The 25,889-nt window shown below is 34.5% G+C and overlaps 1 long non-coding RNA gene across 12 annotated transcripts in view; it reads left to right on the top strand.

Annotated features, from left to right (window-relative positions):
• Window positions 1–25,889, top strand: part of LOC118249612 (uncharacterized) — a 148,020-nt gene that overhangs the window by 71,161 nt on the left and 50,970 nt on the right. For 9 of the 12 annotated variants that reach the window (XR_007708208.1, XR_007708202.1, XR_007708207.1 and 6 more), the window contains 4 exons: window positions 11,775–11,885; window positions 14,456–14,715; window positions 19,405–19,626; window positions 24,358–24,437. This is a non-coding gene — a long non-coding RNA (uncharacterized LOC118249612). Of the gene's footprint in view, window positions 1–10,042; window positions 10,129–11,774; window positions 11,886–14,455; window positions 14,716–19,404; window positions 19,627–24,357; window positions 24,438–25,889 lie in introns of those variants that run through there. The other 3 variants (XR_004779156.2, XR_007708205.1, XR_007708200.1) reach the window with 3 other exon arrangements.

The following is a 25,889-nucleotide window of genomic DNA, read 5'->3' on the forward strand; positions in this document are numbered from 1 at the left end:
TTTTATAGAGAATGGAACTGTATTTTGCCAAGTAAAAATACCTTGTCAGAATATCTCTACAGCCTGTTCAGGAAGAGTTCAAGATCTCCTTTTATTTGACTGTGAGAATACTCAATTTCTAAGAAATTACTTATTGTTTTGGTAGTTTTGTGTATCTGGTCTCATACAGATTTCCCCATCCAATTCTGTGAATACTTTTTGGAGGAGTGAAATGATGCTTTTTAAAGAATAAACAATTTCCACTTCAGATATTATAAAAAGGAGAGGCAGGAAAAAAAAAAAAAAAAAGAGGGGACTCTGAGTGCTTATATTGCCTAGCCTAGGAAGGGAATCTGTGAGAACAAGCCTTCAGGTGATATTTTTTGACTACACATAGTTGGATAGCTGGAGAGAGTTTCTTCTACCTACAGCTCCTGTTCCTTGTCAGAATGGTCACTGCAGATGTGGTTTCACTGTTATCTGCCAGATGTCGTTTCATCCTCCCCTGACTTTTTTCTTCCTAATACAAAATGAAGGCAAATAAACTATTCATCAGTTTTCCGTTCTTATGTAAGTGAAATTGTAAAGGTTGCTAGGGAAGTTAGAATAGAATTCTGACTGTGTTGTATTGTGCCTGCTCTAATCTGGTGCCAAATACTGAAGTTTTTATGCTTGGAGTATTAATGCAAGAGTCCACTATGTTCTTAAGACTGTGAAAGGTGAAGAGAGTCAATGTTCTCCTTGTTGTTTGTTTTTCCACAGAGCCTCAAAAAGGTTTGTGTGCTGGTGGAGTTCTTAATGTGCTATTTATTTTTTAAGGAAGTTCTTAAAAATTGAACTGGAATTACTAGGATCAACAAAAATTAATAAACCTTTAGTGAAAGCAATCCTTGATAGAGTGCTGATCCTAGATATCAGGTGAAGGGTGAAAACCTTCAGTGAAAATTGAAAGTCCCCACGGGTCTATTTTGTAGTATGGTCAAGTTCCTGCCATTTCCCTTCACATTGAAAATAATAAAACTGTAACACTATATGTGTTTTAAAAACACCTTCTTCTGTCTTAACAAGCTTGACTCGAAGTTTATACTTCATTTATTCCTTTTAGCAATGTATAGTTATTCCTAATGGAAGTATTTTAGTTACAAAATAGAGAAAACATCCAAAACAAGTTAATTGTTCTTGGCATTTTTAATGGCAATTAACAATATACATACACGATATGTCCTTTTTATTACTGCCACAGCAAAGGAAATAGTTGAAGGCCTAGTTTTGCATATACTGACCCAAAGCTGCTGAGTTCAAAAACTACCACTGTTTTCAGAATATGAATCTTAAGTTATTTCTTGTGCTTTGCTTAGAAGAGGGAGTAAAAAAATCTGGAGATCCCATTTTCAGAAATATTTGTGTTAATTCCCACTTTTAGGAGAATTTTCTGTAATAGATCTTTTGAATTGTTTGCCAGCTCTGCATCAACAAAGAATTGAGTTAAACTTGGAAACATAGTCAAGGAAAAGTTTTGTAAGAGAACATACGATATTCAGAATCAATGTATTTTATTTTGTTTTGAATTTAAGAATGCATGGTATTTGTTATCATTATGGTTTTGTTTATTAAATGGGAGGGTATGTTTGGTGTAGAAATATCTTCTTTTAATTCAAAAACATACCTGTTTTTCTGGATAAAGGGAAAAAAAAAAAAACATGTAGACTTACTTAAAAGTGTGTAGATTTTAAATGTTTAGGGAGTTGCAGAGAAAACAAAAGCACCAAAAATTCTTTTGATTTCTTGTTTTCTTCTTTTTTAAAGTACAACAGTGTAAAAGTCCATAACTTCTTTCTAGTGTATTATTGTTCTTAGGTTTTGATACAAAAAGGCTTCTCTAATGAGATCTCAGTTTAGAGATGAACATGAAAAATTGGTACTGATTACATTCTTTTCTAGGCCTCTCTCTTATGTGAGCTTTTACAAAGTTGACTGGGAAGTCATGTCTTGCAGTATTAGCTCCACAGTCTGTGCAATGGTAATGAAATATCTTTTTGTGTGTGTGTTTTTTTTTTGTTTGGTTGTTGTTGTTGTTGTTGTTTTATCATAAGTAGGAATGTATCTGAAAAAAGTTCTGAAGTATCATGATGTAAAGGCAATAATATTTGCTATGTATTTCTCAGACTGGTTTCTTCATGAAATGAAAAAGATAATGAACATATGAAATACTGGATATAATTCCACTGTAGAAACCTTTTGTTTACATTTTTTTCTCATTTCTTTGCAACTCCAGAGTTGATTCTATTGACAGTTTTATAAATATGCCATAGTGAATTGGTTCCTTGTATTCAGTACCATACCATCTATTATTTTCTACTATTACTACGTATCATATAGTGATATTTGGAAACTGCTGAATATTGGTATAAATGCACCCGAGGTCTGCTAATTAAATATACTGTGCTATCCTATTTGTTTAGGGGACCATTCCAAGTGAAGTTCACTAAAGAGAAATATGTGGCACTGAGATTTTTGCTACCACTGCTATTTTAGTTATTCATACTGCTTTTGATAAGCAAAACTGAAATTGCATCCTGGAATTAATATCATTTATAATCTTCCTTATGGATTTATGGTTTTATGAGGTTTCTTCTATTGGTCTGAATTGTATTTGACCATTTTATTCATTTTTATTACCAGGATTGAAAAGTATTATATTCTAAAAATGTGACATATTTGAAGTGTATTGATTTATAGATGCAATGAACATGTATTGCATCAGACAGATCTACACATACAAAGATTTATATGTAGGTGTGCAACAGATTTATAGATCTTCAGCAGAAGTGGTCAGTTATTGAGGTCACATGACTGTGTTTTAATTCAATAATTCCTGAAGTTAACCACCATACAAATCATGATCATTTGATTATTAGTTTCAACATTTTTTCTGTCCCAGATGCCTAACATTACTGGTTTAGATTAACATGAATTTCACTAAATCATAATTTGATGATTCAACTGGGCTTTTTCTGATATTGTCCTAGTTCTGTTATTTGGACTGTTTTAGATAAGTGAGTGACCCTGACACATTTCTACAGGGAAATATATTTCAGAAACGCTATTTTATTTATTTTTTATTTTTAGAATAATACAATGTAACATACTTTAAATAAGGACCCCACACAAGCTGCAGTCTAACTTCATCCTTCCTGATTGGCATAAGAGGCCACCAAAATACCTGATAAGTAGTGATAACTGCAGATCTTGGGAACTACTTTAGATAACTGTGAATCATTGTGTGCTGTAAGTTGCTTCACTTCTATGACGGTAGCTTGTCTGTTCAGTAAATATTATTTTCAGAAGTAAGGTATACATTGCTAAAGTAAAATGGGTGAACTACTTATAAGTTAAAAAGGGTTTCAATTTTGCTGCTGCTGTGTAAGTGTATTAACAATGAGGGGCCAATAACCAGTCAGCTAAGTCACAGATGGTGCTCTAAAAGCAAAACAAGAGAGTCAAGACCCAAGGGTAGAAAGATCTGTTCTGGAAGAGAAATCTAGCGAATATAACAAGATTAAGATTTATAGTTATATATTTTCGTGACTCAAACTGTAGCTTTTTCTTGTTGTTGCATGTTTTGATATGCAATTATTATGCTTATGCACTATAAAACAATGTGAAGTAAATACATATTTTTAATTTGGAGATATTTTTAGTGGCCTAAAATCTGACTATGTACAAACTGCAGGAAAAAAAAAGCACTACACTACTTAATGAAGTTAAAATGTAACAACAGCTCTCTTAGTTGTCCGTTTCATCTGAATAATTATTACTATTAGTTTATCTTTTCCATTTAATATATATTAGTAAAATAAACAAAACTATCTTGTCTCATGCATGCAACCACATCTTCAATAGTCTGTTGAACTGGTTTTTGAACATAAATCCTCAACTAGCTTTTTCCATCTAATACTTTTTAGGGGTAAGAGAGAGGGAATGGAGGTAAGGAATAAACTTCTTGTATTCTTTGCACTAATATATAACACACATTGCTGCTAAATGACTAGACTGTAACCTGCAAAATAATAACTAAATGTTCTGTTATTAAAATGCATTATATAGCGTTCTAAACATATGTTTGCTTTAGAAGTATAGTTTGTCTTTGAAATGAGACATGGTAATAGGTAAACTAGTATAGTGCAGAAGAAGCAAATGCTATTGTTTTTTGTTTGGTTGATTTTTGATAATGTCTATAGATTTCATACATGCCAAGATGTATTCAACACACATGTTGGATTCCCAGGTTTGCAATAATTTCCTTTAAGGCAGGTGTTCTGCTGAATCAGAAAAAGGCTGCTGATGGACAAGCTCAGAGAGGACCATAATTTTATCATTTCAATATATTATGTGAGTCATTAAGGATTTAGAATTATAATGCTTTCTTCTGGTACAGAGACCCAATCTTCTCATTAAACATGGCAGCAAAAAATCCATTTCAGAACAGAATAACAATTGTTCCTGTTATGAAATGATAACACACTGGTATAAATACAAACAGTCCTACTGGAACTAATAGCTATTCTAGATTTACACCAGTGAAATGGAGCTCAGACTCTGGACTGGTGCCTAGCATTAGCTCGTTATAAATTCTTGCATGTGTATTGATAACAAAAATCTCAAGTTGAGAAAGAACCAGTCTGGAAAAATAAGCAGTACCTTTTTAGGGATTTGCATGCACTTCAGAGTTGAAGTAGAGATAGCATACAACCTGAATTGCTGCTAAAATTATCTTTCATCTTCTGGGATCTATTATTCTCAAAGAAAGTTGGATGTTAGTGTTAGAACAAGGAAGGGTTTCATAAATATTTTGCTCTGTATATTAATTCAGGATTTTTTTACTTATTAATAAACATAATTTAGAAGTGCTTGATACAATTTATCAATTTGATTTGAGACAATGAACACACACGGATAATATTCAATTGGTTTAAAACACAGACATTCCAGATTAAAAGAATCAGACATGGGCAATTTTGAATTAATTGCTCTATATGGAAGTATTGCTGCTGTATGAATACGGATTTTAAATTTTTGGCATGCTTCATAACTTATAAATATGTTAATTATTATCTAAACACCTTAAAAGAGCCGAGGATTAGAATTATGAATCTAAGATCCTGATTCAAAGAAGCCACTGAAGATGTGCTTTATCTCACTGGAGTTTAAACCTGAAATTAAGCCTCTGTTTGTATGCTTGTCAAACTGAAGCTTAAATGAACATGGCAAGTCCTCTTAGAAAAAGCAGAAGTGTGTTTGACTGCCACATACCAAAAAGGGAAGCTATTCTAGGAGTCAAAGCACAAAGGTATGAGTAAGAGAAGAGGAAAATTGGATCACTAAAAAAAAAAAAAAATAAAGCCTGGTAGACTAAATAAGGTAGAGAGGAGAGGAGTAGCGATTATGGAAAACAAACAAACCAACCAACCTTCAGAGATTCAGGGTACAAATTCAGGCAGGAATATTACAAAAGGTTTAGAGATCATAGAGTTCTCTCTAAATTGAGCTTTAGGAGTAAGCAGCAAAATGTGTTCTAATATCCTGATTATCATCCTCCAGACCTTCCTATATATTCTGCCATCAGATTAATATTCCAGTCTGAAACCCAAGTAAGGATTTATCTTCTCCACCTCCACTCCCCCTTTTTTTGACACCAACATTTCTCTGTTACTGTATTACTGTATGTGTCCTACATTCTCACCATTTGCTCTTTGAATTAGTTATATTATTTTTACAGCCACTCTTTTCCTATGCATGCTTTCTGGAGTGCTGGATATCTATATTGTGTTTAAAAGAAAACAGATTGTATGGAAAGAGAATGCGAGGTAGTCTTATGATTCATTGGTATTTATTAGGAAAAAATGGGGGGCGGGAGGGGTTAGGGAAAGGAAAGGGAAGCTGCATTATTCCTGAGTGCAACTGTTGCTTTCTTAGCCAAAATGGTTTGAAAGGATACTGGAAAGATTAAAGATTAAGAAATGCAGACATGTCAAAGAAAGTTAGGTCTACTACAAAGTAGTGGCCATTACTGCTGTTTTCCAACATACGAAAACTAAACATTCTTATCTTTCTTGTATTATCATGATAATGAATAATCTAGACTGTGTTTTGTGTTGTGCTTTTCTCTTAAAAGTCTGTTGTTACTATAGGCATGTGTGTGCCCATACATGTGCACATATTCACACAGCTGCAATTTGTCATTGTTGAAATCCCATAAATTTGAAGAGTAAAATTTAAGGCACTGGCTTGAAGTCACAGTCTGCCAGTGCAGCTGATGAAACAGCAGCCTCTTGCAGTAACACAAAGGAGAAGTGGGAGGTAAATCCTCGTGATGTGTGGCAAAGCCTTTTGTTTGCAGAGTAACACCAAACTTTCTGATCTTCTTGTAGTGCAGGTGCAACGATTATCAAACAAAGGCAAACACAGGTTGCCTAATAGTTTCCAAAGGGAGTAAGATTCATTTGCTCATAGACTGGGATGACCTTTTAATTCCCAAGTGTGAATGTTAATAGGCTTCCTCATTAACGAACCTCATTAATGTCAAAATCCCACTGAAAATCATTAACTATGATATGATAATGCTGAGGAGAAAAACTCATAGAGAAACAGTAAATTTATTTTGAATGTCCTCTTAATCATCTGAGATTAGCAAGTTGCCTCAAACCTCCAATGACAGCAATAACATATTCAATGCTCTACAAATAGAGTAGCATTAAAAAAAGAAAAGAACACTTTGATATGCCTTCCTTTTGCAGTGGTCTTTTTGGAGGATTCTTTCACTCCTGCTCACCTGGATTTTTTCACTATAGATTTTTAGGCATATTGTGGTTTTGTTTGCATCAGCTGTTTTACTAGTTTCATATATTGCAACAGGCAAGGTGTAACAGTGTGGTGATGGATTACAAAAATGTGTGACAAGAAGTCCAAGGTATAGAACACATAGAATAAGAGAAAAGTGAGAAAAAAGAAAACAAGGAATATTTGGCTTTGTTAAAGGCTGGCTACCAACTGAACCAATAATTTTATCATAGGTAAATTTGGTTTTGCTCTTTTATTCCACCTTTGAAATTGTTCTGATGTAAAGCTTTGTTACCTCCCTTTTCTTCTGGGTGTCCTACCTCTCCAGTTACTTGATTTCCTCAAAGGAAGGTCTTGAGTCCCATCAGGGTATACAGCTTCCCTCTGTGGCCCTGATTTAGGTAGTTCATTCATGCTACTCAGTTCTGTGGAATATGATAAGCCTTTGAATCAGGGAAACCTCTTTCCTAGAGAGAAGTGTGGACTTTGGAAGTGGCAATTGGTTGCCTGTGAGATCAGGAAAGGTGTTCCTTGTCATGAGTCATAGTACAGTGTCTGGGATGTATGGGCACGCAAAACATTCAGGTTTAGCATATCTTTCTCTACTCACGTGCAAATCCAGTCATACTGTGGTCTACACTCTGCATTACAAAAATCAACCTTAATTAAAATTAAATAATCTTTTATTGTAGCTAATGTTAATTCACTGCCTAGTGCAGATAGGAGATAAATCATGGCTGCAGTAGGCACATCAGTTGTACTAGTGGAGGTGGAACATGGGTTGTTAGCCAGGATGGTGCTCCACTTACCTGAAACAACAGACTTACTGCCAAGCAGAGAAAAAATGAATAAGCTTTACAGTGGAAGTTTCAGTACTTTTAAATAAACATGGCTCCCCCCACCCCCCAGTGGGAAGCAATGTATTTAAGAGCTCTGGCAAAAATGTCTGGTCATCTGTTTCTTTGGGACAGTTTTAGGCTTTGTATCAGCACATGCTGGCTGACAAATTGCTACTGCCTGGATGAATGAAGGGAAAAAAATACCATACTCCTTTTCTGCTAAAGAAGACAGCATGATTTGGTGCCAGAATCTTACCATACTATTTTATATATAATCAGTGATCCTTTACACTGTACAACAGATGGAGAGAAAGTGTTTTGAGGTGGTGTGTTGGAAAAGACTCTGGCTACTTATGTGTACCGTTATATAAGATTTTCTGCAGACTGACTTTTCAGTGCAATGAGATCACTTATGTACTTAGGATTAAATTCTTGATTAAAGACCTTGTTGGATTGAGATGTTGGACCTTTCATTGAGGATAAGCAGTGGTTTCTTGCTTGCCACATAAAGAATTCTATTTCCCTACTGCTAAAATAATTATTAAAGAAAACTTGCTGTGACTGCTGTTATATTTTCTAATCCTGGTGGATGCATTAGAAATTGACAACAGTAAGTCCTGCATTAGAAATGGTCCCCATACTGAGTTACCATGCTGCTCACTAAAATGGTTTAATCTTCTGCTACAGCAGTTTTTGTAAGACTCTTATTGTGGCTTAGCTCATAAATTAGATGCAGAGTTCTCTTATACTTTTGTGGTTCATAATATGCCCCTCTCTGGGACATAATTGACATTGCTGTATTTTCAAACCAAGGAACAAAAAGCTTTTATTTGTTCCAAGTGGTTATTTCTCGAACTTTATTCAATCAACTCTTTAAAAAATATACAAACAATAAGGGAAACCAGGAAGCTTGTAACAACAATTTAAGTTCTATTCAAAAGAAACATTCTGTGCAGATAACTAAAGGGATAATAGGGCTCATTTTCTTTTGAGCCTGCCTGGAGAATCGAAGGGCCATTTATTCAGAAAACAGTCCTTCTCTAAGCTCATTTGAAATTGTCAGAAGACTCACAAGTCTATTACTGCTGCAAATGTAGTTCATGCATGTTCAGCTTGCTAACACAGATGAGAAAATTATTATAAAGATGCAAATCGAATGAAAATCAGGGAAGGGATCAGTTGATCAGTTGATCAGAGCCACTTAAGAAAGCGACCATTACTCTGATAATACTCTTTTTTTTTTTTTTTCAGAGATAATATAAACATCACAGAGGTTACGATGTCTGTATTTTCTGAAGAGGACTCTTTCTCTTCCAAGGCTTTTTTCATTTAATGGCAATGGGAGCTGAAAGTAAATGCTGTTGTCATTTACACTGTTGCAGTTGAACGTAGTATTTGGCCCACACAGAACTGAAATCTATCTTGTGCAATGTTATTGCATTTGGTCTTCAGATACAGGCTAATCTACAATAAGTCCTCAGATGTTTTTGGAGCTGTAAAATTCTTAGGGCAGTTGAATCCTAAACAAGCCACATCTCCTTCTCAAAAGGAATAAATAGCAGTTACTCAAAGTTCTCCTACTGATTTCAAGACACCGCAGAAATATGAGAGAAGGAAGAATTTGGCCCATGGAAAGAGCTGTAGTATGGATGAATGCATTTAATACATTTTTCAAAGGTTTATCCTAGTACAGTAGCATATCTTTAATATCACTCTTGAAATTTAAAGAGCAATTAAAACACAGAATAATCAAAGCTAGGGGGGGGATGACTCCTTTAGATCACTGAGTTCATCTCCTGTCACTGCACAAGTGTTCTCTATTGTGCATCTTGTAATATTTTGTCCAGAATTTTCTTAAATCATAAGCAACAGGGCTTCCACCGCTTGAAAAGGATTAAGATTTTGTGGCTAATCTCCCTCAGGACATTTTTCAGATATAGTCTTTCTTTTATAATTTAACTCATGTTGTTCTGATCTTTTGAGGAAACAGTAGGAGGTGTAATAAATAACCTTTATTGCCTGCTTTCTACTGATAGTCCATGAGGAAATGGTAGCTATAACCTCTGGAACAATGTAGTTTTTCCTAATCCAGCTGGGCTGCAGTGAAAATTCAGCCCCACCCTCAGAGACACTCAACACAATCTAGTCCAAATCTTTCCCAGCAGAGAATACCCTCTGTTTTGCTTTCTGGTTGTACTGCTACCTCTAGAAGCTCTTTTAGCTTCTCTCTTTCTTTCACAGGCAGAAGCATTCATTTTCTTTCTTGCTTTTTTTGTGAAGATGTCAAACCAAATAGTGAAGAACTCTCTCTAGTATGTTCCATAGCCAGACATTCCTGAGCTTTTTGTTTCTTTGCTCCTTCTCACACAGATAAATTTCATTCGCTGTCACTTTTCTTTCCCCAAGAGTAAGGAATGCCATCTGGGTCTTACTTGGATAAGAGAGAACCGTTGAGATACTGGATTAGAAGGTATCTGTTTAAATGAGTTGCTTTTTCTTTCAGACGTTAGCATTGACTAACTTGGGTGGTTGGTTCTTAATTGGTTTTGTGGTTGGTTTTTTTTTTTTTTTTTTTTTTCAGATTTTTACACACTTCATAAATGGAGTCCAGAAACTTAGCAGTGGGTCTTGGGGATTACATTATGTTCTGGAGAGCAAGTCACCTAAAAATGAGTTCTGCCATATTTCTTATTGTGATATATAAAGTAGTTGTAAATCTATACTTAGTTACTGCAAAGTTAACAATGATAAAAATTCTGAGCAGAACAGATGGGGGCAAATCCTGTAACAAGGCGGGGAAAAAGAGTTCAGAAAGTTAATGGCTGGGACAAGAACCCAAAAGTTGTGGTACATAAAGACTGGAATATATTGATGCGTGGAGATGTCCAAAAATTGATTGGCTAAAGTTTGGAAGAATGCCTGAAATGGTGAATTTAAGAAAGTGTGTTTATTCTGACAAAAATATGTTGTGTGTCTTGGTCAATGAAGTCTTGATCTCTGAAGGTGTTGATGTTGAGTGATTTGTTCCAGTCTTCCCTATAGTACTTTGTTTCATATTTACTTGTCAGCCAAGTTCTGATATCAGAGACCATCATTTTTATGATATCCGTTCTTTCTGTATTTTCCAAAACTATGATTGTATTTTCCCAAACAAATTATGTTTTTCCAAAACAATGATTGCTATTTTAAATAAAAGGACTAAAAGGAGGGAAAGAAATGGTTAATTCATGTTTAACATATCAAGAAAAAGTACCCTTTTTTCTGAAGAATAAATAGAGGAATACTCCATTTTCTGTCATTATACTGTATTTCTTTGCATATAGTATGCTGCAGATTGTCATGTAGCTAAGTCTCAGAGTAAGACACAGATTTTGTTACCAGCTTTCTAAAAACTATAATTAGGTAAAATATAAACAAATGTAAATTTATGCTTTATAAATAAACATCCAAATATGCTGAAATGACCCCATAATCAGTTAGTGCAAGAATAAATACAGGTACAAAAGTTTGGCAACTGCAACGGACAACATGAAAAACACAGAGAAACTAATTACTTCCAACTTACATGACATACGAAATGTTTTTATCTGATCTGAGAATATGAATATACAAGCTGATAGACACTTCATTAGACATGCATTAGGCAAAACCTGGTTAAATCCGGAATAACTCTATTACTATGCAGCACTTGGCTCACAGGGTATCAGGGCTCCAAGGCACCCTCAAGCACTTATTGCCTCAGTGCACCCATGTATCCTCTGCCCTTTGGTTCAGGATCTTTCTTTAACCTCAGGTCCTTGCCTGAGCTATGGAGTATGTAACCCTGTGCCCATCCTAGTCCTTTGCTAGCCCCCATGTTTTTGCTGGACTTGAAGGTTGACCTCAGCCCTGACTGTCACCTCACAACTTTCTGATGATCAGTGGGCTGAACCTGTTAAATCACCAGTCCTGCTTGCTCTGCGGGGCTGCACCCTTGTTGGTAATGAACATCTTACAGTGAATTTGCTGGGTAGTCATATCTGGCATTTATAAGTTATTTCAACAGCTAGATCAGTAAATCTGGCAAATGCGAGTAGATAAAAGAAAGTTCTTTGTATTTTTTGCTTTATTTGATAGCACAACCAGATGCCCCACAGAGGTCAAGGAGGTTCTGACGAGTGGTTCTCTGAGGACCATACATAAATGTGAATGACTAACCATATCTCTGAAGATAGACTCCTGGCAAAGGTACTGTTTAAAATAATATTACATGAAGTATTAATTAAACACTAGAAAAAGGCAGACTGCCTAATCTCCTCCAAAGGATACATCTGAGAATAGTTTAGACCAGTGAATGTGGATGGCAGGTTGTACTCTGAGCTTTTAAGTCTATGTGGTTTTAGTTCATTACCTGTTGCCAGTTTGAATTCTGCTTGAATCCAGCCAGAAACATTGTTTCCAGAAATCTGAATTTTGTGTCTTGGATCAGGTTTCATTTGTTGAATGGACTTTAAATGGTTGGTAATCTCGTAAGTGCCTTATCATATGAAACACATGGAAAAACAAAACTAATATGAACTTTTTGTTCTGTAGGTGACTCACTGATACTTTAAATTTTGGGGGGAAGAAAAAAAAAGAAAAGGAAAAAAAATATATTTTTTTTCAAGTAAAAAAAAGAATTAAAAGAGAAAACACATTTGAATAGCATCCAAATTCCTCCTTCCCTCCTATCATTTTCCTATTTTTGTTTTTCATCTGAAATGCTATGCATCCAATGAAATCAAATGCAGAGGGGAAAAAAGAATGCTGTTATTTTTGTTGCAGTTGTCTGTTCTTGTGTATGTGCAGACTCAGGATATGAAAAACTGTTTCCTGCTCTGTTACCTTTCACAATTTGGTGTAGTTAAAAATATCCTGTTTACTTTCAGGAGAGGCATATAGGTTATCTTTGTAGGTGTCATTTGTAGGAATGATTGGTGGGAGAACTGACCTGAAGCACAACTACATATCGAAGTGATTACAAATCAAGTAAAAGGAAAATTTAGCAGTCATGTAGACAATTAGATTAATTAGCCAGCCAAATAGTGGAGTCATTGCTGAGGAACCATTCTTCAAGGAATAGATGTGCGTAAAGCAAGCTGCTTTTAAAAACAGAATGAGTTTTATTATTTTATCCATTTCATTTTATTTTAAAACCAGTTAAGCTATATGACTTTACTTTATCCATATATACAGAGTAATTTACTGTTTCATTTATCAGGTCATAAGGAGTTTGTGTGTGTTTCTTTTTTCAGAATTTAGACAGGCAGACAACAAAGGGTAGTTATAATTAAAGCTTGCAGAGTGCTATGGACATGCCCAAAGTGATAGAAATGTGAAAAAAAATGAGATTTTAAGGTATTGATTGAGATGACTCAGGAGTTTTGATTGAAGCATCCATGTAAGTGCTTTTCTGGATGTGTGCCAGTGCACTTAGCTGTTCCTTTACTGAGAGCTCTCTAGTAAAGCGGATCTCTCAGACTACAGTTGACACAAATCCTTGCTACAGTTAATCCTGGCAACTAGAGCTGGGACTAAACCAAAGTTTTTGTTTCAAATATGAGTGAATCTGTGGAGAATTCAAAACTGGAGTAAAATTTGAACTTTGCTACTTAGCTCATCTCTAATCCTGAGAGAACTGCTGTGAGCCTCTGATGGATTGGTTCCAGGCAGTGCCTGTTGGCACCATCCAAATGGTGCAGAACAGCATGTGTTTCTTTGTCTTAGTGGAAGTGTAGAGTTTGGTTACATGCAAGGTCAAGGTCCTGCACCCAGACACAAATACAGACTTGGTGAAGAATGGATTGAGAGCAGCTCTGAGGAGAAGGACCTGGGGGTGTTGCTTGATGAGAAGCTCAACATGAGCCAGCAATCTATGCTTGCAGCACAGAAAGTCAATGGTATCCCAGGCTGCATCAAAAGCATGGCCAGCAGGTTGAAGGAGGTGATTCTCTCTCTCTACTCTGCTCTCATGAGAGCCCACCTGGAGTACTGCGTTCAGCTCTGGGGCCCCCAGCACAAGAAGGACATGGACCTGTTAGAACAAGTCCAGAGGAAGGGCGCAAAGATGATCAGGGGGCTGGAGCACCTCTCCTATGTAGAGAAGCTGAGGGAGTTGGGGTTGTTCAGCCTGGAGAAGAGAAGGCTCTAGGAAAACCATATAGCGGCCTTCCAGTACCTAAAAGGGGCCTACAAGAAAGCAAGAGGAGGACTTTTTGTCAGGGAGTGTAGTGATAGGAGAAGGAGGAATGGCTTTAAAGTAAAAGAAGGGAGATTTAGATTAGATATTAGGACAAAATTCTTTATTCAGAGGGTGGTGAGGCACTGGAACATGTTGCCCAGAGAAGCTGTGGATGCCCCATCCCTGGCAGTATTCAAGTCCAGGTTGGATGGGGCCTTGGGCAACCTGGGTTGGTGGGAGGTGTCCTTGCCCATGGCAGGGGGGACGGGTGCTGAATGGAAGGGATCTTTAAGGTCCCTTCTAAACTAAGCTATTCTATGCTTCTATGATATTTCAATGATTTTTATTTTACTTATGGTAAAATGCTCACCTTTACCTATAATACTTTCCCATTTATTTACCTATCTATTTATTTATTTATTTTATGGCATGTAGATTTTCATTTAGGCAGTTAAGAAATACATGAAAATATTAAAGTCTGTGTACTTCACTTTTGTTCAATTAAATGTGAAAAAGTAATAACAGTTTTTCATCAGAAACATTAAAAAAAAGTTGCATTCAATATTATTTAAGGTAACTGAATGTTTTTTTCTTAAAGAAAGGTTCTTGAACTTAAACAACGGAGCTTGAGTAGAAGCTTTAAAGATTGAAGCTGTGAGAGCTTTCTAAGGAACTGAGAAAACTCTTAAACACTTGTTAAATGAAACAGAGACTACTCAACTGCAAGTATGACTGAAAGATTTTAGAGCTGATCTTTTCCTAAGATGAGAGTTGGGACTGTATATATGAGAATTATTTTGTTTTTCATCATCACCATCTAATCAGGAACCAGTAAGATATTTTCCATAACTGTGCAAGGTTAGATACATTATTTTCTACAAACTTAATAATGTATGCTTGTCTACTTTACTTTCACTTCATCTGTGTTACTTTTTCTGTGGTAGACTAAATTTAACATTCTTTATAAATTAGCAGATTACCAGAATTTTAATAATAGCCATAGAAATTCTATACAACATATCCGTAAGTGATTTAGAGAAAAATGCTACTTGAAGAAACAGAAACATTTTCAATATTGAGTACCAAAATTATATAAAACACTGGTTTTAAGTGAAGCACGCAGAAATGTGAATCATGGTAATAAATTATCTGTATTAGAAAACATAAGTTTTTTTTTAAATAGCTATAAAATTCTCTTGTTTCTATCAACAGTTTCTGTATGACCATGGAAAGACGAAAAAATATATTTCTTATTAAGAATGTTTTTTGATTTAAAATATATTGTTATAACTTACACAATCAGTAACATTTTACTGAATTTAAATCTACTTCTTTTGCGGTAGGTTTTTTTGTTTGTTTTAGACAAGTCAGAAATTAGATCCATTGCTCCCGAATGTTGCAAAAACTTTTTTAACATATTGCATATATTAAATTTCCAAAGCATCTTTGAGTTGTATCATTTCCTAGGAAGTTATTCAATTAATCTGTATAGCTTATAGGTGAGATCACTGTTCCAGTATACCCAAGACAGTAGAAGCAATGAATCATTCATTCATTTTTAAATAATTTGCAAATTAGTATTGGAGAAGTGTAAAACCTTAACAAGATTTTTCCTTGTCTAAAGCTTGCTTCTTATTCTGAAAGACACTATTTTCTTTAGCTGATATACAGTATAATTATTGTTGGAATTAATACAATTTTAACAGGATATAATATTCCTAAACCATCTTGAAATAAATATGCATATTCTGGTCTAGCCTGAATGTTATGAAATATTCAAGATGTGACAGTAAATGCTTCAAAAGGTAGTTGTGTTCTGGCACTCTAGTAATTGGGTTCATGAATTGCTTCCAATAGAAATTTGAAAGTTGCTTTTCCTCTCCACAACTAATTTCACCAGTGCTCATGGAAAAAAATGATATCTTCTAAAGATTGGTTAGGAAAATTAATCTGCTCATACAGAAGTGAAATACTGAATTTTAGACTTTTTTTTTCTTTTCAATGAATAAGACAGGTATCTAGTGACATATGTAATTTTGCAATATTAATCTAACAATATGTGCAGCATTTTAGAGCAAATGGGAGTACTCAGAGATATAGTACCAGTATTTGTCAAGAGAACTCCCATAACTATGTCTTTCTTCATCTATGGTAAAAAGAACTTGAGAATTTCTTGTCAGAGAAGTGGAGAAGATGCACAGGGAATGATGCTGTCACTTCTTTTCTCCTGCAAATAAAATTGTCTTTGCATAATTAATGAGAACAATAGCACTATTTACTAGTGAATAACTATTAAATGCATCCTCTGGAAATATTCATGGTTTTGAGGAAAGTAATACTAATTTCTTAGATGTTAAAGATGACATACTACTCGGGTGTGAAGTATCAAAACCAGTTCTGTTACCAAATTATGAATTAAACAGCAGAATCCCAGAGATTCATTAAAATGAGCTTCAGTGTTAGAAAATATTTTACCTATTCTTGAAAGAGGGACATAGGAGATCCTAGAAATCACATATCTTCAGTAAATAACTTGGTTGAAATAACAATTTAAAAATCAAATTATGAAATATGATATTACAAAGAGATTAGTTTCTATAAGGGAAAAAAATGTGCCTGTAATTTAATGTAGTAGGGTTCCCTGAAGATGTCAATAAAACAGAGTGAAGGAGATAGACAGACATGTCTAAGCTTTCAAAATGCATTTTGCAAAGTCTTTCACGAGAAGTCATTGAAATGAACAGCTGTAAGTGGAGAGCTAAAACTCTGTCACAGGTCAGAAGTGGGATGAAACATGGAAAACAAAGAGCCTGAATAAGTCATCATCTTTGAAGAGGGTGAAATGTTAACAGTGGTATGTTTGAATATAGTAAGAGAACCACTCTGGTTTAATGTACTCTTAGCGTTAATGATCTGGAAGAGAGACAAAATGAGCAAACTACTGGCCATGACAGAACAGTTCCCAGTGCTGGCAGTATTCTAAATGTTCTTAAATATCTTTGGATCTATAATTAAGATATCCCTTCACTAAAGAACTAAAGAAAACAAAACTCTCATGTATTTCTCAGTATCAGCTAAAAAAAGAAAAAAATGTAGCTGTGTTTCAGAATACAAATGCACTGTTCAAAGAGAGTACCATGAGGTTACTTTAGGCTGACTCCTAAATTTAATGGTAGGCTTTGCAGCTGATAAATATATACATGCAACATATATTAGTTGCAAAATTAGAGATCACCATGTCAGAAGCGTTTAGAAAACTGATTGACATTCATTAGTAACACACTAGTAATAATTTGAGTTAACAATTAGTTCTTACACATTATCAATCTTAATTATTGCTTATTTAAAGAAGGCAGTCCTTAACATTTCTGCCTTAAATTAGTATACAAACCACAAAGCTGATATTACATGGTTAGTGCAGATGGCAATGGCCATTGATACTTATAGCCATCAACGTGGCCAGGCTTTAGAGCTCTTCTGTGAGTGTAGCTGGAACCAAACCAGGCATCTGCTTTTTCCTCCCCCAACACTTCGATCTTTTCCTTTTATAAGGCAACTGAATTCACAGAGAGTTTCCAGCTCTTGGGCTCAGTCCCTGGGCTACACATTTTTGGGGATGTTGCTTTGTCATGGCATTTCTTTATTCTGTTGCTCAGCTGTTATTTCACATGTTGAGCTGCTGCAGCTTAAAGTAATATCTGTCCTGCCAGCTCTCAACATTGCACTTGAGGTTCAGAAAAAATTAATGATAAGCTCTTCTCAGCCTGCTTAGTGCATTTCCACTTCTATAGGAGAAACAGGCTTCTGCTTTAGCTGCATGGGATCCAGATTTGCTAAAGAACTTAGGTATTATTTTAAAGGTGAAGTCATACCCTAGGTCTGGGTTCAGGTTCCTGTTAGAAGAAGCAATTATGCATTTTTTGTGACAAGGCCATTAAGACATATATATAAACCACTCTGACATTACAAACTATTAATAAATTAATGAAAAAAGTCTTACCTCGGGATGTATGGTGATTACAAAAGTGATAGGGACTAAGACCTACTGTGAAAGATGGAGCTTTCAGAAAGTTAACTTTTCTCCAAATCATCTGGTCCTGACTATAACATATTGAACTCTGATGTGACCGTTTCTATGTTCTTACAGAGGTCTGTTTCACAAATAGTTATTGATATCATTTTCTACGCTACTTTTCACTGCTTTCACTTTGCTGTCACATTCATTTTACCATTTAAATCAATTCAGACCACATCTTATCAATTAGAGTTTAAGCCTCTATTAAATACTAAACCTCTTTTGACAAATATGAATTTTGTCAGAAACACGGAAAAATTATTATAATTTTTGTTTATTTTATTTACATTTATTATTTATTTACCATGTTATTTATTTATTTTAAAATGTATCATATTTATTACAAAATCTTAAATTTCTCCTGTAAAAATCACATAGGTATCTGTCTTGAAATCAATGGTCATTTGGTGAATTCAATTTTTAGTCTTCCTGTGAAGAATGTTTAACTTCATCTTTTTTGCGGGCAGGAAAAATGCACAACCAACACGAACATGTAAAAATAGTAGGAGGACAAGGCATGCAAAAATCTTTCAGTTCATGTGATTTCTGTATAGTGTCATAGGAACAATCTCAAGAAGAACACCCATGGAATAGTTGTTTCGAAAACTCACTGGAGTTTCAATTAAACTAATAAAAGTTATTTTCAGATTCCAAGTTAACTTTAAGCATATTTAAATGAAATATTACTAGATCTATAGCTGTATGGCATGGTGCGAGAAAATCATTCAGTGTATTAATGTAATCCAGGAACTAAATGCAATATAAACAAAGTAGCAAAGTATATTCAATATGCAAAGCTGAAAATTACTGTTTACGTAGTGCTGGATGCAAACCCACTTGCATTCAGTTAGCATCGTGTTTTGCAGGTAGATCATTGAGTGATAGTTTGATACTAAACTCTATGAAAAACAGTGGACAGTCTCCTCAACATCTGTAATGTCATCTGGGGGGAAGGCTTACCTCCTTATTCACCTGTAGGCAGCAGAGATGCAGTGATGTCTGCAGAGATCCTGCCAGCAGGAGAAAAGAAAACAGCAACATCAGAATTTGTTTCTTCTGTTTGTAGGAAGAAAAAAATATATTTTTTTTCTTAAAAGTATTTTAGTTTCTCCAAACAGGACTTTTTGCAGTGAAGGATATAGGAATTTAAACTTAATAGGTGAAATCCAACTCTTCTTTTTTTCCCCCTGTTTAAATCTGTACTTTTAAAATGATTTCTGGTCTCTGTGTTTTTGTATCCATAAACATATGTGTATGATAATCATAGAGATGTTATACACATTTATGTTTGCATGGAAAATCATAGTTATATTATTTTGTAATTAAATAAGATACATGTTTAATAGATGTATAAAGTAAGCAACTTCATTGTGAATGCTTGGTATGTTTTAGCTAACAAGGAAAAGATGGAGGTCATATCTTTTAATCACTAAATCAAGATTATTTATTTATTTGTTTACTTTTGTAAACAGAGAAAGAGCTCTGCTGGTGTATAGGATCAGCTTTCTCTCTTCTGGGCTCTTTCCTGTGCCCCAGATTCTCCTGCTGTTGGGACTACCTTCTCAGAGGTGGGTTTATTCCAGAAGTGGTATGTGCAGCTGATGAACAGTACACAACAAAATACTGCAAATCATATCTTTCTGGGACAATGAAACCATACATTTGCCATCATGCACACAGATGAGTAAGAGCAGGTAAGAAATGCTGAAAAATTCTGGCCTGGAAGTTGTGTTATTTTTAACTTGCCTTCAGGAAAGTACAAGGGAGATTTTTTGTTTGTTTTTATGGTTAAAGTGTTTTAACTCTTTTCCTCTAGTTTATTTTGACTTCAGCCTCTTGTGTTGCTCTGTGGTAACCTTGATGTTTCCTCTTATTTAAAATAAATGTATTCTATTTAAAGAGGGTATTTTTCTCATTTCTGAGAGTGGGGGCTTTTCCATTATTATTTATGGAGTAAACTGTTTACAGTAGTAGATACGGTATTTCTAAGAAGTGCAAGACGTCTAAAAAGTAACACTTCCATATTGACAGGTGTTGATCTCTGAATGCTGAAAAGACATGCTCTGCAGCTATTTCAGTGTACACATACAAGCATATTTATAAGGATTTAGCAATGTGTCATCACAATATCCTGAAACAGACAAAATTTTTCAGCCAGAAGATAAGTGTTTTGCCTTTAGCAAACACCAAAGTAAACAATATAGGTATAGACATAAAACTAATCAATAACTCCCACCCCTCTAGTTCCACAGCCAAAAGGAAAATAGAGAGGACATAATACGTAGTTTGCCTCTTTCTCTAGCATCTGTTTATGGTGACATTTTGACTAATGCCTAATGCATGAGTAATACTAAAGTTAGAGATCCAGCAGTTCACATCATTAGTGCAGCCAGTGTGCACAGGAACGAGAAAAGAGACACAAACAGAAAAAAATCCAAGTCAAGATAATTTGGATGTATAACATTTCTCAGGCTGTTTCCAGGAACTCAGACATCTTAGGTGACATTTTGAGAACAGTCCCCAGTTTTTTCAAACTGAAAGGATTCTGACATTTTGTCTAACTGAAAGGAGGAGCAAATTTTTTTTTTCTTAATTAAATTTTTGTTTCTGTTAAAGTGCAGCTTTGATTGAACTGATGTAAAAAAGAAGAACCATAGTACCCTGCTTGCTCATGCTGAACTCAGCCATTTTAGAGCAGAGAAAGATTTAAGGGAGGCCTAAATGCCTTCAAAATTATTAGAGCTGAAAGAAGGTTAGCATTTCTCTCAATTAAACTTTTTCTTCTATTAAACCCTGACACTTTGATCATTTTTCTGATCATTCGCAAAATAAGAAGAGCTCTTATTTTTTGGTTCTCCCTCAGGATCTGCCCTTTCCTCTCATGAAATAATGACAGAGCTGTTTCACCCCTTTCCACTTGTGAAATATTCCTAACAGGAGGATTTTTTAACAGAGATGTTTCTGCCTATTTGAAGAATAATTTAAAGACCAGAGAATTCTGTCACTTTTATCCCAACATCTGATGAGAAACATTTTCATGCTTGAAAGGAAAATAGTAATTCTATTTACAATATTTCTTCTAGTAACACTTCCAGCAAATAATAAGTTGTAACTCAGTAATTCTGATCAGCTGTTGTTAGAAGAGGTAGAGCTATCTATGTATTACCTCATATGAAACAAAACTAAACAATTGCTTTTGGGAGTTTTTTTCTCTTTTTTTTTAATTTATTTTTTTATTTTTTTCAAATGATTTTACCTTACCTTCCGCAGTCTTTTCCTTTGCAAAGGACATTAACAGCAAAATTTAGCTGTGTGTCTCTTCTTCAGTATCTCTCTAATGAAGAAATATCATTGCAGTGAACTTCTTATCTGAAAGTAAAAAGCTTTATTGTCAGCTATGTACAACATTGTATGTACTAAATGACAGCTTTTCCTATGTTCTCCCCCTTCCTCTAGTTGTCCATTAGAACTGTTTGTACTGATATTTTAATACAATATTCTATTAAGATTTTCCTAGTTATGATGCCATGATTAGGCAATTCTATCTAGTTTTCCCTCAGGGACTTCAGTTAGTATCTCTCATACATTGTATTTTAGCAGATAGTTGTTACTTGTCCCCCACAGCAGATTATCATTTATTCTCTAAGATGATAAAAGACAAATTGCACTGCAATATAAAAGTTAATTAAAGCAAACATTTTGATAACTCTTATGCAAGTCATAATCACGTTACTGTTCCAAACCCACAAAACTGAGTTTGGTCTACCACATATGTAGTAGATAGAACGAGGAAAAATAGTTAGTTTTATGGCATGTGCTTTCAAAAATGTACTTAGTGTTAGAACTTTTCTTGTGCTCTTGTCTTCTAAATTGCAATAGTGAATTCCTGTGAGATTGACAATTTGCAGTGGTTAAACCTAATAGAGCTATATCTCTATACACCCTTTCAGATATAATTCTATGTGTTACATTCAGCCCATATACTCATATGACAAACTGTTTCAATTTCTTAAAACCTTGGGATTTTCTTTATTTCAGTTCTCTTTAGCCTTCTGAATTGTTTTTTTCTTTTGTTAGTTCCACCCATTTCTTCAGTGGAGCAACTTCTGTCTTACTACTGTTGATTCCTTTGCGGGGACTTGAGAGTTAAGTTGTTTAATACCAGTGTAAGCATCTTCTCTTATCTGTGTTATGGGTCCCAACTGTTCTGCCCCGTCTACAGCTATGGAAGGAGTTAAATCTTCTCAGTGGGTACTGTCTCTGTACAGCAAGACTCTTCTAAACAGTAATAAAAGCTGATGTAGACCAACATTTATCATAACTAAATTCCTGTATGTTAAGAATCAGTCATGCAGTTCCCACTCAAACTAATCGTAACCATTGGGATCTTTTTTACTATACTTGCTTCATTTAATCATTTCTTGAAAAAAACCTTTGTGGATGTGATAGATGTCCTGTAGCATGTCATAGAAAATTGCATTACATCTCATGTAATACTCAAAAAGCTTCTAGAGTATGCTTTTTTTATACATCTTAGATTTTTGTACCTATTTCTATAGATTCATATTACAGACCTATGGCAAATTGTTTCAGTTGTACTAAATTTTAAGAGACCTTTTAACAAGGTGTGTTTAAAGGATTAGCATTGATATTATGTATTATCTAGTCTCTTGAAGTTTATAATAAGGGAGTATGGATTAGGAAATATTCCAGGAGTAAGTAAACTGTTCTGCACTAAAACTGTGCAAGCTCGCTGTGTACTAGTTTCCCTCTATAAAAGGTGTCCAAGAGTGTGTTGCCCTCATCTGGAGCGTAGGTTTAAACCTGAAGGGCATTACTTTGAAGTATGTTATCATGCATCCATGTGATCCCTTCACTTTCTGAAACAGGAAGCAATCAACCAATTGCATCAAAGTTATGAGCATTTATTATATGTCTGTCTTTTTCTGAAGTACTGACATGGTCTGTTTCATCGAAAAATGCACTCGTGATGCTTTAGTCAAGGCAGTGGCCAACCACCATGTTTTGTTTTGAGACATGCTTTCATACAATTTAAAGAGCAGTGGTAATTAAAGACACAACTCAATGAAGAAAGAAAAGCAATGCAGTCTATCTTCTTTAGCAGAACCAATTAAATTGGAGAAACTACATAGCTGTTTTGTCCAAGCTTTGGGGCATTTCTTCAAGGCTTATTGCACCAGCTTATGGTTCTTTCTGTGTAAGTTTTGTTCACCTCTCTAAATTACCTTTAAAAAAGGATTGAAGACTAATGTCTTCATCTTGCTCAAGCCTGAGGAGAGGTGGTGTAGGTACGTGTCACATATGATGAAGGATAAAAGTGGAAAAGAAGTAATGCCCTGAATAAACTACATTTGCCCTGGGATTACAGTTTTACTAACTTAGCATTTCCAATCAATCATGAACAAAGAATTTAGGCAGTCCTCTGTTCCTTTCTGAGATGACCACTATAATTGCCTATAGTATCTAAAGTCCTGCTACCCTTGTTGGCATTAGTATTTGATGAGTGGTCTTGTTTATATGGACCATGATTACAAATGTTTTTGTCATTTTGAGTGTTATCTTGTTTTTCATGGCACATACCTGTTTTTGTTTGTTTCTTTGATTCAGAATAACACATTGAGTGCTGGCTGCCTGAGAAGTGAATGACTTTGCCAATTGATTCAAAAGTAAAGCTGACTGGCAGTGATTGTAATAGAATAAATTAGACAAATATATTATTGCTCTCCTTCCTCAGATTTTATTTTTATTTATTTTTTAATGTTTTCCATTTGTTCAAGGTGTTCTAATCTATTTGGCCAGTAGTTTGACAGTGTATTTTTTATATGGCCAGACTTAATCCATTAGTTTTGCTTTTTGAGAGTGAAGCTCTGTTAAACTAGTATACTCAGTTGAGAGATTTCTTTTCACCCATGGTTATGGAAACATTTAAAATGGAATGCATTTTTGGATACTGCAAATCTGTCTGTATTCTCTATTTCTATAAGCACAGACTAAAATAAACAAACAAAAATTTAATTGATCTTTGCCAGAAAGAGGCATATTAAGGAGCCAGTGGGTATGTTTGAGAAGAGTCCCTATGTTTGAAATACATTGTGAAAATCTGATATTTAAATATGAACACAGACATCATTAATATGTGCTACATTTTTTGGAGTATTTCTCATTTCTTTATACTTGCAGCTGAATAACAAAAATAGATCAACCTTCTGTTTCAAGGTGTGTTTCTCAGTGTTAGCATTCTGTTATCACTGAGTTTCAGTGAAAAAGCTCTTCTAAAAACTTGAGGGGTTACAGCATGATCTAAAATAATGACATGACCAAATTACCAGAAAAACAGTGAACTATTTTGCTTTTATTCAGCTCCCTTTATGCTGCATTTGCCTTTATATGATGCTTTGTTCCAGAGTAAAATACAATGTGAGCTGCTGACATAGTGAATCCCAAAGTCAAGATCAAAGTCAACGTTTGCAACCAAGATGAATGTGTAAGTTTTACAATGCAGAGGTATGTCTTTTGGGCATTGTATTTCTGTAGCTTCATCAGAATGGAAACTCTGACAACGAGTAAAGGTAAAAGAGGCTTGGCTTCTGCACAGATGCGTTAAGCTGTGTAGTAAAAGTGTGCACTGTCTAAATGTAAGTGGGATATATAAGAATTCTCCTGCATTTCAGTTTTCCAAAGAAAATGAGAAAAAAAGAGTAAAAAAAAGAGTAAAGCCCTCTCACATTATTATTTATGACTGTCTTCCAAACACCTGTCTTACACAAAATTAAATGGACACAGTTCCCGTTTCTTCCTTTGCTATAGTAAGTAGATATCCAATTAAGATCTCATGGAGTCAATTAAAAAAGATGAAGAACCCATTCTGAGAAAAATTGTATGAAATAAATACATTTTTCTCTCCCTCAATTTTTAAAAAAATATATATTTATTAAAGTTATATTTATTATATATATAGGTTTTATGACAACTGCTTAAAAATATAAAAGCTCAAGATTTTTGACTTAAAAATATAGAAAAGTTTGTAAAAACAATTTTGACATGAGAATCTAAGAATTTTAAGAAAATAAATTTCAAATGTAAAGTTTGAAATATCTCAGTGTTTATAAATTTGCTTTTTTATGGCTGAGTGTTTTAGCTTACAGTTTTTGTCTATTAGTGTGCTTACAGTTAGATTATTTATGGTTTCTGTCTTCATTTTCTGAGATAATGATGTAGCATCTTGAGTTTTCAGATCTACTTAAAATGTTGTATGACTGACCATAATGGGGGATTATTAAGTTTCTTCAAGTGTAAGGGCACAGAAAGTCTGAATAGGGTCTTTATACTGATACAAAAGGGTACTTACCTAAGTGAAGAACATATCTAGGCTCCTATATACCAGTCTTTCACTTTAAGTTGGAACCATGTAAAATTAAAGCACTCAGAAATGGCGACCAGCTAAGATAGCTTTTGCTTGCAAGCCTACATGACTAAAACCAGTATTGTTGTTATTCTTAATACCAGTAACTTTCAATTGAAACATTCTAAAAATTAATACCCACTTGTGTCCTTTCAGTCCCCAAATTGTGTTAAACAACAAGATCTTTAGATGTTTGATCTTAGTATTATGAGTGCATGTTTATGTTCTTTCTTTCCATATTGTAAATATGAACACATACAACCAGAAAACATTTCTAATAGTAATTACATTGTCATTATTATGTAGGGAAAATATAAAGGACTGATGGTGTTTTATAGGTTACTGAGGTAATTTTTATTTTTAAACATAAATAAAAAATGACCAATTTATGGCCAAATCTTTTCTGAAACCATTTTCTAGCATGAAGTGGCAATTTATTATTTTTTATTGTTTTTTAATTTTTTTTATTTGTTTGTATTTTTCCCACGTCTGAGAAAATTATCTGTCCCTTTTTTATGGTTTTCCTCTTTCCCA

Source organism: Cygnus atratus, chromosome 4 (assembly GCF_013377495.2).
Source record: "Cygnus atratus isolate AKBS03 ecotype Queensland, Australia chromosome 4, CAtr_DNAZoo_HiC_assembly, whole genome shotgun sequence".
NCBI classification, from domain to species: domain Eukaryota; kingdom Metazoa; phylum Chordata; class Aves; order Anseriformes; family Anatidae; genus Cygnus; species Cygnus atratus.